This window comes from Sinocyclocheilus rhinocerous, unplaced genomic scaffold (assembly GCF_001515625.1).
Source record: "Sinocyclocheilus rhinocerous isolate Xijiao unplaced genomic scaffold, SAMN03320098_v1.1 scaffold622, whole genome shotgun sequence".
Taxonomy (NCBI): domain Eukaryota; kingdom Metazoa; phylum Chordata; class Actinopteri; order Cypriniformes; family Cyprinidae; genus Sinocyclocheilus; species Sinocyclocheilus rhinocerous.
In genome coordinates this window covers 911,456-925,521 of record NW_015641438.1, presented here as the reverse complement: position 1 = coordinate 925,521, position 14,066 = coordinate 911,456, and positions in this window count along the sequence as shown.

Sequence of the window (14,066 nt, the reverse complement as noted above, 5' to 3'; positions counted from 1 at the left end):
CCAGTCAATCAGTTAATGTCTTGTAAAGCAAAAAAACTGTGTTTGTAAGAAACAAATCCATCATTAAGACTTCTTAACTTTAAACCATTTCTTTCAGCTAAAATACGAGTCCATAATATACCGCGTATATGGATATTGACGATAATCATACTATTTAAAAAAATGAAATATCATTAACATGTTAATTAGGAGTGTCGCAATATATTAACGATGACCATAAACCATAAGACTACACTGCGTTAAGCTCACACATGTAATTTGTTTTATTCATACTTGATGCCAGAGGGCGGCCTCGCACAGAAAGTCCACGAGAGAGACTCATAGGAGTAACAAAACAATAGACTGTATAAAACAATGGACGTAGTGTCCGTGACGTCACCCGTTGGTTTCTGAAGAGCATTTTTGAAGCCTAAAGTGGGCGGAGCCGGCCATCGCCATCTTAGCAGCGCGTCACCGCACGTCACTCCCGGATAATCGAAAATGGGCGAAGAGACGGGACGTGGGTGGAGCTGAGGTGACTGGTTGCTGAAACCACACCCTCCTAGCTCGATGTGATCAAGTTAGCTCAGGCTAAGGAGCTAAAGCTATATGCTACTGTTTTATACAGTCTGTGGTTTCAGCCTACAGCTAATCTCAGTCTGTCGGATTCTGGAGTGTAGTAAAGTTTTAAATAAAATTGTAAATAATAAATAAATTATGTAAAATAAATTAAATAAATTAATAAATACAATTATATTAGAATTTCACTCACCGGTAAAAATGGAGCCCAGACTTCTTGGACCGTCTGTTAGTACAATTAACCACACAGCAAGCCATATTATTTGATAATTGTATGAAATAATCCCCCAAAAAGCACAAACACAGCAGAGATGCCAAGTTCATTGGCTGGAATTAGCTGAGGTGACGTGACGGCTAACAGTATGGAAGAAAAATAATGCCATATGTCTTTGAAACAAAAAAGCACGTTGAATAGCACTAACTGAAAAAATAATGCATTGCATTAACAGTGCTTGCATGTATTTCCAGGGCTTGCATTTGTAGGTCCTGAAATTTAACATAGCTGTTTATTTAAGCTGTGAATATTTCAGTTCAAAATATTTGACACACATTTTCATAATTAAAAATTCAATAATTCATATTCACCTTCCAGAATTCACTTCCAAAACATTCAACCTGTTTAAAAATACACTGTAAAATCTAATTAGTTGGGCTTACTTAAAAAAAACGTGCAAACCGATTGCCTTGAAAAAACTAAGTAAAGTGAAATAGGAATAGTATGTTGTACTGACAAATGCTTAGTTAGTATAGTTTACTTACACGAGAGTTCTAGTAACTAAAAAAGAACTGTAGGGGGTACTTGATCCTTTCATTTAGGTTTACTCATGACTTAGTATAGCTACTCACTGACTCCCAGAGTGCATTGCGGTATGAATAAATTATGCAGTTGCTTTGTTTTACAGTTGTTGATTTTATTTGCTGTCTTGTGTCAGTAGTAGCACAACAAAAAGAGCAAATAAAATGGTTATTGTTACAATTAATGAAAATAAATGAAATTGAATTGTTACCATTGTTGTGATTCACGTGCTGCATGTTTAAGTCTGTGTGTTTTTTTAGCATGTTACCCCATACTATTTAAGGATTATATAAACCCAATTAAAATCATCTCAAGGTATTTATGAAAAACGAAATTTGAAAAAGTTCATTAATAAACACACACTAAAAATACACTAATGCTTTAATTAGAAGATAGGTCACCTTCTAAAAGCAATCTATTTATTACTTTTCTCCCCTTGAAAGCAAATTATTCTGCCTTCATGATGCATTACTGCATTAACAGGAAGATAATTATAATAACATAAACCAAGTTCCAAGTACCCAACCAAAGGGAACACTAATCACTGTAATGGTGAGTAAAAAAAAAAAACACATTTTAGGAAAATCAACATCAATTTACTATGAAGTTAGCTTATGTGATGTTCTCAAATATTTCAGTTGTATTGCAAATTCAACATTCAAGATGACTTTGGGAAACGAGTGAATGCAACCAGTGAAAGATGACTGCAGACATGAAAGAAATGGGTGAAAAGTCTATTAAGACTCTTTAACGCGCCTCAGTGAACTAATACAGTGATATAAGACCTCAGATCTCAGAATACACTTTATTCATGATTATGCAAACTATATACAGGCAGGCAAATGAGGTCAGAAGAACGCAACGCACTCTTTGCAACTTTACAGATCTTCTTTATGCACCAAGAGCTTGTAACACTCTAAAGAGAAAGGAAAAAATTAAATCGCATCATATGACCCCTTTAAATCCAGCTATCGCACCCATGGGACCGTCTGACAATTTCACCGACTGGGTTAAAACGTCCAATGTATTTTAATTAAAATGAATTTAAAAAAAAAAAATAAATAAAAAAACATACTGTCAAATTGTAAAGCTCGTATTGCTCATAGTGATTTACTACAGGTGAGATTTTGCCAATACCTCCCTTCATATATGTACAGTACACAATTATTTACATATAAAAGATCCCTGGAAAGTGTTTATTCATGTTCCACAGGTTGTAGTACATTGCCAGTTACAAGACTGACTTACTTCATGTGCAATTTTGCCAATATCTCCCTTACTGTATGTACCATTCACAATTATTTAAAACAAAAACAAAAAATCTGTAAGACCCCAAAAGGGATGTTTCATGTTCCAAAGGTTGTAGCATAAAATATTGATGTACTTTATGTACAGTAAGGGAGGCATTAGCAAAATTTCACCTATAGTACGTCAGTCTAGTCACTAGGAATGTACTACAACCTTTGGAACATAAAAAAAAAACTTTATATGAATTACAGTAATTTCTTAAGAATAATTATATACTGTATATACAGTGAGGAAGATATTGGCAAAATTTCAACTGTAGTAAGTCAGTCTGGTCACTACTAACATACTCTAGTAACAAAATATTTGGAACATGAAAAACCCAAATTTTGGTGAATTACTGTATTTTTTTTCTTAAAAAATATTTGTGTAGGGTACATACTTAGGGAAAGGCGAGTTATTGGCAATATATATTTAATCAGTTTGAGTAAATTATTCATTTACTGTAAATATTAATTTTAATAAATTTTTGGACTTCGTCTTGTACTGTGAGGTAAATTTGCAGACGGTTCCTAAATCAGCCTAGCCAAATATGCAGCGAATATCAAACCTAAAACTACCGCGCTTGGCTTTCTATGGGAGAAAAAATGGTTTGGTGAAACTTTGTGGATTGTTGGCTCATATTCTGGGCTCATCTGCTTAAATGTACATCATTTACAGTAATATATATTATTAATTAGGTGCCAGATTTAATGATTTATTATCAGTGTCTTGAGGCATTAAACTAACGTTAAGTGTTTTCTTTATGGGAAATGTTTAACGTGCAGTTTTGCGCGTTCCGTAACTTACATTCATATCCTCATCTGCCTATTTATAGTTTGCATCATCAGTAAGATCTGAGTTTGGTCTTATAATAGCTGTCATTGCGTTAGTGCACGTTAGAGCCGCGTAATGCGTTCTTCTTTAACAGATTTCTGAGGGAAACAACGTGAAACCTTGCGCGTTCGTTCTTATTCTACATCTGCTTAACTGTCGATATAGCTCGCATCATCAATAAAGTGTATTCTGAGATCTGAGATCACTGTATTAGTTCACTGAGGCGCATTAAGCTCGTTGGGGAATCCTGGAGTGTGACATACAGTATGTGTGAAATATTTTGAATTGAAATATTCACAGCTTAAATAAACAACTATGTTAAATTTCAGGACCTAAAAATGCAAGCCCTGGAAATACAAGGCATTAAAATACAAGCACTGTTAATGCAATGCATTATTTTTTCAGTTAGTGCTATTCAACGTGCTTTTTTTGTTTCAAAGACATATGGCATTATTTTTCTTCCATATAACAGACAGCAGACAAACGGCTGGTGGTGACAGCAGCGGCAATCCACCTGTCACTCAAGTGGCCACGCCCTTAATTATGCAGAACTTTAAGGATTAATATAATTTAAACGGATGAGTTTAAAAAATCACCCCCCTCACAGTTGTCATGAAGGGCAAAATTAGTTGTATAGACCAAAACCACTTTTTGTACCAGGCTGTAAACATATTTTTTTCTGCTGTAATGTTGGGCATTTTAACATGGGGGGTCTATGGGATTGACTCCCTTTTGGAGCCAGCCTCTAGCGGCCAGTCAATGAATTGCAGTTTAAGTAACTTCCGTATTGGTTTCAAGAGAGAGACCGGAAGGTTGCCGCTTGAATAAAATAAATGACTTTCCAGGAAATCCCTTACATGGACAAATTAATCCAGCTATTACTGTAGCTGTAAAAATTGTAGAATGTTTTGAGGGATGAAATGTGAAGAGAATCAACACACGAATGCAAAAGTATAAGGTTTTTCTAAGTTCTTCAAGTCATTTTGGGTATTTTTCAAATGTACATTTATAATGCAATGCAAAACGACATATAATTTCCATTTAATTTCTGCTTCAATCTGTGATAAGAACCCACGTCAGTTCACAGAAGATAGTTACAAAAAAAAAAACCTAAATAAACAAAATAATGATTTTGACTGATATCATTATTTATTTATTTTTTATTCAATATTTCTATAGATATTGTGATATATCGTTATTGTGAGTTCTTTTGGCCACGATAATCATGCAGTGAAAAATCTGATATGGTGACAGCTCTAATCCATAATATTGGTTTATTGGTTTATGTAAATCCACCTAAACTTCCTGTTTTGGAATACAATGCAAAAAAGAAATAAAATAATATTTTATTTTATACTATCAATTCTCATTATTGTAATGTGAAACAATGACATATTATTAAAATTTTAAAAAGTACTGCCATATAGTGGTAGTCTTAGTTGTTTACTGCTTTAAATTTGTGCTGATTTTGTGGGGGAAATAATTCATCTGCACTATTTTTTATTGCTATACCATCAACAATTCCAGTATTACAGTAATGAGAATGATCATTGACAACAAAGGGAATTACAAAAATGACATATTACATATTCATTGATGCCAAATATTCATATTTTTTCCTTTAATGTTGGCGTAAATCATGACCCGAACATGTCTTCATGAGGTTCATGTAATGGGAGTAAAATTGTCTCTGTGTCATAGAGAGTTTTGAAAGCCTGTCATGGCTCTCACTGTCATTTAAATGCATGGCATGCAGGTTTCAGTGGAAATGACTGATTAAAGTATATTTTAATTTATCATCAATGCTTGACAGTACATTCAGCAGTACACTTTAACCATATTTCAAAGACAGCAGAAGTAATTTTGGAATTACATAGAAAAATGTACTTAAGTCCTACTTAAAATGTAGCTAATATTTTCATTTAATTGCACTTTAGTTTCCGGAAACCTTACATCAGTATATTCTTTTAAAGTGTACTATTTTCATAATAAATACTCTATTTAAAAGTATGCTTAAGTGTACTTCTTTTGCAAAAGGGTGCTTAAAAGGGTCCACCCTTAAGTTTGTTTGCTTGTTTGTTTATTTACTTATACGAAGTTCTGTCATGAAGCTCTAGATGGCTCAGGCCAATAGGTTCTAACTCAATCTGATATAACCACATCATTATTCACGTGGCGCAGCTGATTGGTTTCTTTTCGCATCAGCGGCCAATGAGCTCGATGCTCAAAATTCAAATACTCAGCTAGTGCTTGCTTTAGCAGTTGCAGCGCACTTCAGAAACCCTCCACCTTCCCCAGCTCCACCTGTATAGATCTGCTACAGGGTATTTCATATATAGTAGGATAAATTCAAGTTATATTTGCAGCAGCAGTATTTCTTACATGATCACAGCAGCACTAAATCGCTGTTGTCATGTTGATGACTGTTGTGGGTTTTCCTTTAATGTATTCAGTCCCTCATAGATGTGAGATTCATTTCATGAACCCATATATCAATCCATTAAACGTCCCTCAATGGTGCCAGAATGTTTCTAAACCAAAGCAAACACATGACTAATTGCAAAAGAGCAGCTTTTCTCTGTAACATCCCAAGGGCGCTTTTCTGTTTAATAGCCAAACCACAGTGTAGGGCCATCGAGAACGGATAAAACTATGAAAATAAAACAAGTGGGTCTCATGAACAGCACAGCGGTCACATGAACTCGGACGTCTTCGTTCTTCTTCTTAAATGGCTAGTTTGCTTGAAAGTCAGAGGCAAGGATGAAATTTAGAGCTGTGTGACATTTCGTCTTTCCTGCAGGCTTTCCATGAGGCCGAGCGAAGATGACATTAATCTTCAGTACTGTTCTCTGGCACAGCGGTGTCCGGCCAGATGATGCCAGGTAAATATCCATTTTTGTGGGTCCGAGCCTTAGGACGGCCATAAATTCGTAACTAATTGGCTAAATTTCTTCTTTGTTTTTAACAAGCCCACCATGGTCTTCTGCACAGGGAGCTGTTGGAGGAAAGAGGTACTTTGTAAAGCCTTCAGTTCTGCTCTCATTCTGCAATATTAACATCATGTCATTACCAGGCACAAAGCCATTAAGCAACAGCAATAAAAATGCTTCGATATATATATAGGGGCCTTCACACATAGAGGTTAAATTGCTGTATGGTTTCTGCTCGACTGGCAGTAGATCACATGAGCGTTTTCTACACTCTCATTGGTCGATGCTTAGTGTTTGCATAAACTTGAACTTTACTAAATCGCTGCCGTTGTGAACGGCCCTTAATCGTATTGGCCAACTATTCCGAATTACTTCATATACTTACTTCATATTTTTAAATGTTTTAAATTAGACACAGAGCCTTGCTCTGATTGCACCACAGATGATTTTCAATGAGGCACTGCATTCAGCTTTGTGCTGTAGCCGATTATCATAACTCATGTGTTTCCAATAACGTGTTGCATGTGGAGATTTGCAGCCGTAAAAATGCGACTAAGCCTGCTCATAGTTATTATCAGTTATGAAACACCTCTGATGCCCTTCAAGCTTTTGCTAAAGGCCTTTTGTTATGAGGAAGAATAAATATCACAGCGTCAGCATTAACATGATGATACATTTTCACTGAGTTCATGCTCTAATTTGTCTTTTTAATTTGAATCGATCTGAAGGATTATAGAATAAGAAACTAAAAAAGAGGGGAAAACTTTAGGCAAATTTGTCAGATACAGTACTGAAATGATAAGAAAGGATGAGGAGAGTTTGTGGTGAATAATTCCTACTGTAAACCAAAGGAGAACTATCCGTGAGCTCTTCTGTTCTAGCTAAAGGAATCCTCCTACAAGAAACCACAAATATCTTTCTGACCAGCAAGAAACAATGAGACTAATTTCAATTTCAAATTTAAAAACCTTTATTTTTTTAGCATGCAAAATAAACTCTGCCCTGAAGAAAGACCATTTATCCGTCCATGCGATGCATGACACATCCACAAAAGTTTTGTTTTGCACTGGATACCTGATAAATTCATGAGTAAACATTTTTGCTTTTGGCATCCCACTTAAAAGGTATTCCTTACCTCTTTAGAGAAAGGTTCATTTGAATATAATGAATAATACATGAGTATAAAGCTATAAAAGCACAATGGAAGACGGTCCAAATGTCTGTGAAGTTTCATGTACCAAATATCATAATTTTGAATAGTTCATCAGGCACAAAGATGTTTTCATCACAAGCAAAGATACGATGCTTTTCCACAGATAATGATTCTCAGTCCAAAACATTGACAAATGAGTGAATCTTACAAAGAAATATTCAGTTTCACTCCAAAAAAAAAAAAAATATATATAATAAATATATAATATTGTACCATTATTATATTCCATTATAATATATTTTAAATAATATGTATATATATATATATTTTTTTTGACGTCTCATTACTGTAATATATATTACTGTAATATGTTGTCATTAAAATGCCGCAATGCAAAAAGTAAAAAAAGCCTTTTTTGTTTAAGCAAAATATTTATTTTTTTCTTTTTGATAAGGTGAAATACAAATTCATTCCTGACTGTCTTTGTGAGATTCACTCAAAGACTAAATAGTCTGTATCTTTTGACTTTCACTCCAAAAAAAAAAAAAAAAAATATAATAAATATATAATATTGTACCATTATTATATTCCATTATAATATATTTTAAATAATATGTATATATATATATATTTTTTTTGACGTCTCATTACTGTAATATATATTACTGTAATATGTTGTCATTAAAATGCCGCAATGCAAAAAGTAAAAAAAGCCTTTTTTGTTTAAGCAAAATATTTATTTTTTTCTTTTTGATAAGGTGAAATACAAATTCATTCCTGACTGTCTTTGTGAGATTCACTCAAAGACTAAATAGTCTGTATCTTTTGACAAACATATGCTGCATAAAATCATGTTATCCAGACAGTTAAGTGAAGTCCAGCACATTGGCACAACACATCAAGCATATTTCTTTTCAGTCTTGCACATTTGGAAACAGTACTCAGAAACAGAGCAGGGGACCGTTCAGCACAACGGCCCCAGCTTCATCTGTATCTTATCACCGTAAAGTCCCTTAAACAGAAAAAGCTGGGGAACATATGAGGAACTGAGCCAGACTGAGTCTTCAAAGAGCAAACAGGCTTGACGGAGGAGGGGTCTCGCTCAGCGGCCCTCGTAAGGGCTGGTTCTCATCATTATGACAATAAAAATGAGTGGAATAAAAACAAAGCAAAACGTCTCTTTTAAACGAAAAAAAAGGGCAGTTGGAGATTTCTGCAAACTGGGTCTCTTTCTTCAAAAGATCCTCTTTCTAGAGCTTAGAGGAGGTTATCCTCCTGCTGGAATGCTTTTGGAGAGAAAATCCGAAACATTCTTCGCAGACTCCCTGTGGATAGCGGGACAGAAAGGACCATAGAAGGCTGCTAATTCGGTTGCTCAGGGTCCGACGCGAAAAATTGCATTCACTTCCATAAAAACAGGGTTGCAGGAGCATGCAACAAAACAGTTCTCAAAACTTCACAACCGCATATTACACATGTATATATATAATGGTTATCCTCTTAATAGCTGGTCAGCCTCTTAAATCCAATGAACAAGGCACTTGAGCACCAGAGAGGTGGGCAATATTCCAGTACGGGACAATGGAGACTAGTGGGGGGTTTGTTGGTGGTGGTCAGAGTTACTTTATGGCTTCTGCCCCTTTATTGGGCTAATCCTCAAACATCCCATGATGACTGAGAAGCAAATGCATCTCGGGGCCAATTCTGTGCAGAATTGAGGGGGAGGTGTGCTTGTTATAAAGGCTTCAACGAGACAGGCAGTACATGCTTTTCACAAGAAATGTGCTTACTTAAATATGTCTACATGTCCACCACCAGTTGGGGAAAGTTACTTTTAAAAGTAATGCATTACACAATATTGCATTACTCCATAAAAAGTAACTAATTGCATTACTTAGTTACTTTTTATGGAAAGTAATGCATTACGTTACTTTTGCGTTACTTTTTGTCATCTGCGCTGGGCTTGCTTATTTGTTTCTTTAATAACAAAAACCCCCCCAAAAGTTACATTTTTGCCCACCATAAGGGCCCTTTCACACAAAAAGTGAAATTAATAAGCCTCAGGCTGAAGGAAGTATCGCTGCACTTACTACCAGTTTCTGTCAACACGAGGACAGGAGAGGAGTCAGTGAATAAATAGAAAAACAAAGTAACTGTCGTTACTATTTTTTTTTTTTTTTTAGTATCATTGAGAGTTTTTGTTAATGTTTCGAATTCAGTTGTATTTTTATATTTGTCTGCTTTGATGTTAATTTTAATTAAAGTTTTAGTCATTTTATTGTGTGGTCATTTATTTTATTTTTTGTTGTTTTTAAATGTCTATATCATTTTTATTAATTTTTATTTCATTTTTTTTCCCAATTAACATTTATTTTACTTCAAATAATAATATCCCTGATTATATTTCAAAAATGTACCCATTAAAATGCACACACACACACATCTGAGTGTGAAAAGGTCACGTCAGTCAAGCTTACATCTCTCAGCTGCTCTATGTCTACCTATAGGGATACGACATCTATAACAGCATCCTTATATGAGGTCCTTCAGTATTATCAGCAGCTTTCACGTTGCTCAATAGCGATTTACCCTCCTCCATCCCCAGCTCCTCCTCTCGTTCAGTCAGGATTCGGCCTTCTGATTCCCCTTTGAATCAGACTAATTTCTAAAATGTGTACTGTACATTAAATTTATGAACATTAATGATATCTGCAATACATTTATGTTGGTTCTGTTCTGTTTATAGGGGGTTATCGCTGCTCTGGATGCGCAGGGAGTTCTTGCCCAGAACAGAACCATATCGCCAATCCAAACTGTGTGCTAATTGTCAATCATCTTTGACAATAGTGGTCCTGACAGAAATTGTTTCAAAGTAAATCTACACCTTTTTTTTTTTTTTACTCTACAACCATGACAAACAATATTGAACTTTTTTTTAAAATGAATCTCCTAAACAAGCATCGCCTGACATGTAATTTTACTATGTAAAGAAGAAGAAGAAAAGGCTAATTGAGAAAGGAGTCTAAATTTAAAGGGTTAAAAATGAAAATTAGGCTACGTTTTACTCACCCCCGAGGCATCCTAGGTGGGAGGTGAACAAAGGCCTCCTGTAGCGAATCGATGCGTTTTTGTAGAAAAATATCCATATTCAAAACGTAATAATCCCTTTAACGTAGCTTGCGCCAACAGTTGTACACAGAAGCAGTTCTGGGCGGATGACGTAAGATGTCAGCGTTACGCATGCGCCGGTGAGTCTCGTGGAAACCAACGTTTGTTAACAGGATCAAAGGAAGCAAAGTTTCCTTACTTTAGCAAAGGAAAACCAGTCTCCTCTTGGCTTATATCGAAATCCTCCGACTGAGACACTTTTTTTTTTTATGGATGGGCGCTTTTTATTTAAGTTCTTTTGGACTGATGCATGCAACACTCGCTGAGTGGCATTAAACAGCTGAGTGGCATTAAACAGCTTGAAAGATCAAAGACAATTTTTAATATAACTCCGACTGGATTCGTCTGAAAGAAGAAAGTCATATACACCTAGGATGCCTCGGGGGTGAGTAAAACACAGCCTAATTTTCATTTTTGGGTGAACTAACCCTTTAACAAGGATATAAAAATTCTGCAACGTTTTGCAAGACCAAGAAAAAAAACTTTGTGAATTTTGATTTCTTTAAATTAATTCAGATTTATTTTTCAAATATATTGGTATATGACAGCCTTTGTTTCTGTTATTAAAATAGAGGATGAAGTAAAATCATATAGGGGCCTTATATCGACTGGAGCTCCAAAGGATAACATCACTGCGCCATAGAGGATATTCTTCAGATCAGTGTTATTGGCTTCCGAGTTCTTAATAGGTTTTCTGAAGATTAATCTAGTTCTTAATGTATGGATAATCTGTGTTTTTGTATGTTGGGAACATTGATCTGATCTCTCACTCCACAGGGCTCCTGATGCTTTGAAGTCGGCGGGGGTCTGCTGAACTGAAGAGGGACAATACGCTATGAATTCAACACGGCGTTCTTTTGCCTGCCGAGTCACTTATTTGTTCTCTAGCACAATTAAACGTTTCCAGGGCAACGGTTCAAAGAAACGCACAAAAAAATAACAATCAAAACATTATAAAAAATGCATGCACGTATTTTACATCTGGAGTCCAAACTGTCTTGTCCACTTGTTTTAAAAAATAACTTCCCGAAAAAAAACTATGAATCAAATCGAACTAATGAAACGCTACATATTTATTGAATCAGCAGCCATTATACGCAAACCTTTTTAACCAGCTGATTCTATATTAATGACTGATGAATTCAGTAATATGTGTTGTTTAGAAACCATGAACAGCATAAGGCTAATGAAGTACATAACCTGAGAAAACTGTTTAATATGATATGTCTTTCATCATGTTGTTTTATATAGAGAGACAAACACTGCTTTATTAAATACACAAACATATAAACAAAACCCATAGTGTATTGTAATAGTAAACATCTTTTATTGATATCAATAATGCATTTACATCATAAATTATATTGTTGGCAGAATTGGTTTGAAATTGGATAATTATGCAACATTGGGGACTGTAAATTAATTAGGAAGATGATTATATGTTTCCACTGGTTTTTGATGACAGGATATTGGCTTTTGCCAATAGTTCTTGCTATGGACGCAAGCTATGAGGAAATACATTGTGCAAACTCAATAACTCAATTTCAAATGACCATTACTGGGTTCTAGGGAGAAAAAAAGAAAGGAAAAGACAATGAAAGACCAATACCAATTTCTAAAAAGAATTTCGATATCGCACACAGTCATCTTTTTTCACATTCCTGTATTACAGATTCGCACAGAAGCTTATTGCCTTGTGAATATAAAACTACACGGTCACTCATTTGGAGTAAGAAAGGCCTTGTTAAGTGTTTTCACCCTGTTGTTCCATGTGCTCTACTGAATGCTTGACGTTATTCGTAAAATCAACAACAAAAAGCATTCTGCTACTTGTATTTATCGAACACTCAGCAGCCATTGTAAACAATGCATCTAGTCAAGCAGGCATTACCACACACACACACACACGGCCAGTTCTCTAGAAGACAAAATATATTATTACAAAGATTTTAAAAACCTCATCTTAAAATATGCACTTGATTATTAGCATTAAAACCCAGAAAAAACAACTTTTGAATACCAACCACCAATATCAGACTTTCTCTGTATCAGACACATGCGTACAGGTATACAGAGCACAACATGTGAATAAGCAAACACACACGCGCGCACACACACACACACACACACACACACACTAATGCAGCACACTAATGAAGGTGTGAAGTGACACTTTTATAAATATTAAAAGTCAATTTTTTTGTAGTTGTGCAAAGTTAATGTAATGACAAGCTTAGCAGTGCATGAGAGAAAAAGATATGCACTAATTTTTACGCATATGCAAGTTTTGGATTAGCTAACAGGCAGAAACAGAAATGAATAATCTGCTAATAAAACTGTTCTAATGCCAAAAATCAATGAAAACATTAACTGACACTTTCTATGAATAGGGTAGCCGATGGAGTTGCAGTGCTTTTTAAAAGCATTAGGGGCACAAATCCAATTTTTAGTGAAAAGTATTCTCTAACAAAAAATAACATTACATGACATTTTTTTTTAAACGTCATTAAGTTAAAAAAATGTTTAAAATCATATTTTTAGTGGTGTCACACATTTTAAACACAACCCTGTAACCACATGATTTCCCCGTTCCAGAAACTGAGATGTTACTTTCAATCGTGACCAAAAGTCATTTAGAAAACTATGTCCTCAATTTTTACAAATAATTTGGTGTTGACTACTTTCACTTTTAGTTATCAAGTTATTTTCTCTATTTTTTTGGGAAATACTGAAAAAATAAAAATACAGAAAAATAAAAATAGCTGCAAAATAACCATAATATAGTTGTTTTCTATATAACATGAGAATTGGTAACATGGTGGCAAACAATAATATAAACAGAATAAAATTAAATAATTCAATTTCATGTCTTTAATGTTTACAAATAATTTAGTGTTGATTACATTCATCAAAGTAACTTTTCTATGTTTTATGAGAAATACTCAAAATATAGAAAAGTACTATAAAAAATAACTCATGAAATGTGGCCATTTTCTATATAATGAGAAATGGATAGCCAAATTCGCAAGCCTGTTACAAATTATAATGTTATCATTTAATTTCATTGTTTCATAATTTCATTTATTGATTGGGAAAAAAATAAATAAATAAAAATAAATAAAAATCACAAATCAAAGCTTGTGAACAATCAGACCTGGACCAAATTCTTGTAATATGATTGCATTGCATTGCAAATGAAATAGTTTCAGGCCCTGCTTTGTCAAATGTGCTTCTGATCCACTAGTTCACATCTTTGAAGACAGGAAAGCCATCAGTAAGAACGTCACACTTCACACAGACTCTCTAATGTGATCAGCTCAAGCCCGGACCAGCAGGGGCC